This window comes from Myotis lucifugus, unplaced genomic scaffold, assembly GCF_000147115.1.
Source record: "Myotis lucifugus unplaced genomic scaffold, Myoluc2.0 scaffold_322, whole genome shotgun sequence".
Lineage (NCBI taxonomy): Eukaryota > Metazoa > Chordata > Mammalia > Chiroptera > Vespertilionidae > Myotis > Myotis lucifugus.
This window is the reverse complement of record NW_005871370.1, coordinates 277,551-280,251: the sequence shown is the minus strand read 5'-3', so window position 1 is coordinate 280,251 and position 2,701 is coordinate 277,551.

Here is a 2,701-nt window from a genome sequence, read left to right as displayed (position 1 = left end):
GTTAGGCGGCCAGAGGCTCCGCGGGCTTAAGAAGGGGCCACAGTCTCAGGGGCTGGTGGAGCGCCGGCAACTCCGCCCCCCACGGTGAGGCCTCTGCCAGGCTCCGGGGCGGGGCCATCTCGCGGGGTCGGTGGGGCCCGCCTGCCCCCAACTCCGCCACCCCGCGGCGGCTGGAGGCGCCGGCGAACTCCCGCGCCCGTCGGGCCCGCCCCCCAGGACTTTCCAAGCCTCTCCTGCGCTGCCCTGGATGCCCAGAGGCGCGCCCCGGGGCTGCCAAGCGCGAAGGGATCGGTCATTTATTCCGATGGCTTTGGCGTGTGGCCCCTCTTCTGCGTCCGCAGGGTCCCAGGTGAAAGTCTCCACGTGCCTTGGGGTCTCTGAGATCTGTCTTCCCAGTCCCTGGCCCCTTTCTTCCTCATTACTTCCGCCCCTCGCACCCACATCTCGAGGGGTCTCTAGCAGAGGCGATGGCCCTGCCCCGCGCCGGCGGCCCCAGGCAGTCCGACCCGCGGGCCTCTCCTACCCGCATCTCACTCCTGGCTTCCTGAGGCGTCCGTGCTGCTTTGGGCAACAGACCTCTTCCCCCGCCTCCCCTTCCCCTCGCGCACCCTCTCCCAGCAGCGCGTCCGGCTCTCTTGGGCGCTGAGGAGGCGAGGCTTCTGTCCTCTGCAGTCTGAGCGCCTTCAGCCCTCCAGGGACACCCGCGCAACCCGTGGACCTGCGCATTGACTTTGATGGGCATCAGAATGATGGGTGCTCCCCTGGGGGCTGGGGGGGGAGGGGACGGGACTGAGCCCCAAGAGCCACCGCTGCCCTCCTGATCAAGCTGCTACTGCCATTTTACATAGGGAAACGAGTGCGGCAAGGAAGGGACTTAACCAAGGCCACCCTGAAAGGGCCTTTCATTCATTTGGCCACCTGCCAAGTCCTGAGCACCTATTCTGTGCTCAGCCCCATTTGGGGTGCTGGAGATACAAGGATGCAGGCACTGCCACCTCCATCCCTTTCTTCTTTCCTTCCTTCTCCTCCTCTGCCTGCCTGTCTTCTCATTCTGCAGCTTTCTTTTGGGGAGTCTTGCCCCTGCTTGAGGTTTAACCACAGAGTGCTCCTTAGTAATTACCGCCCTCTGTCTTCAACCCAGCCATGATATGGGAGTCCCACATCTCCCTATTTCCAACCTTTTGAGCCTGGGTCCTCAGGAGCCCTAAAACTCAGCATATCCTACCTACATCAATGCATGACTCTCTTCCTGTACCTCCCCTAAGAACACATATTCCCCCAGACCCTTCCTGTATCTGCCTGCTGATGCCCTCCCCCTTTGTAATTCTATCCTCTATCTGGATTTCCCTCCCCCACCCCCCCTCTCAGGGCACTTAACACTATTGGTGCCTATATACTTACTGGTGTGATTTTTATTTAATGTCTGTTTTATTCAACACCATATGTTCAACCAGCACGTTTCACAGTGCCTGGTTCAGTGTGTGCACTCCTAACATTTTCTCTGGGATGTGTGAATGAAGGCATGTGAACCACTTCAGGACAACACAACTGCTTGAAAGAGAATATCACAGGGTGGGAGCATGGGCTCCGGAGCCAGCCTGCCCGCATCCTCTCCTGGCCCTGCCTCCCCCGGGCTTTGTGCCTTAGACAGGCTGCCCTCTTGGGCTTATTTTTTTCATAAATGGAGAGACTAACACCAACTCTGGTTTCAAAAGGCTGCTTTGTAAATTACATGGGTTAATGCTCAGCGAGTGCTTCACACAACGCTCTGGCGTGTCGTAGGCAATCAGTAACTATTTCCTTTTGCAATTAGATGACAATTATAATAAATACTCTGAGTGGCAGGAGCAATGGGGGAAACTTCACCCAGGAGGTAGCATTTGAACTGAGACTTCAAGGCAAAGTAAAAAGTTGCCAGGTAAGCAGTGGAAGCCAGTCAAAATCACCAATGAATAAGAAAGTATTAAAATTGTTGAGGAAAAATCCCAAGGTAATTCAGGAATACTGGAAACTAAAGTATAACAGGAAAAAAAAAAGCTAAATAAATGGGAAGGTTATACCAAGTTCATGGTGGGAAGACTAAACATTGTAAACATTTTCATTTCTCTCAAATTAATCTATAAATTCTAAATACAGTCCCAAAAGAATTTTTATTTGACAAGCTAAATCTAAAATTCAAACTTTTTTTAAAAAATATTTTTTATTGATTTTAGAGAGAGAGGAAGGGAGAGAGAAAAAACACATCGATATCAAAGAGAAACATACATGCGTTGCCTCTAGCACACACCCTGACCAGGGATCAAACCCAAAACCTGGGCATGTGCCCTGACCAGGAAACGAACAGGCAGCCTTTTGGTGCATGGAGAACCATGCTCAACCCACTGAGCAACACCGGCCAGGACTAACTCCAATCTTTTTGTTGTTGCTGTTGTTTTTTGTTAATCCTCACCAGAGGATATTTGGCCATCGATTTTTTTTTTTTTAAGAGAGAGAGTGGAAAGGAGGGAGAGAGATAAAGAGAGAGAAACATGGATGTGAGAGATACACATCCTTTGGTTGTGTAGCCACCCGGTCAGGGATGGAGCCTGGGACCAAGGTGCATGCCCTTGACCAAAATCGAACCTGCGACCCTTTAGTCTGCAGGCCAATGCTCTACCCATTGAGCCAAACCAGCTAGGGCTAATATTGAAACTTTTTCAGG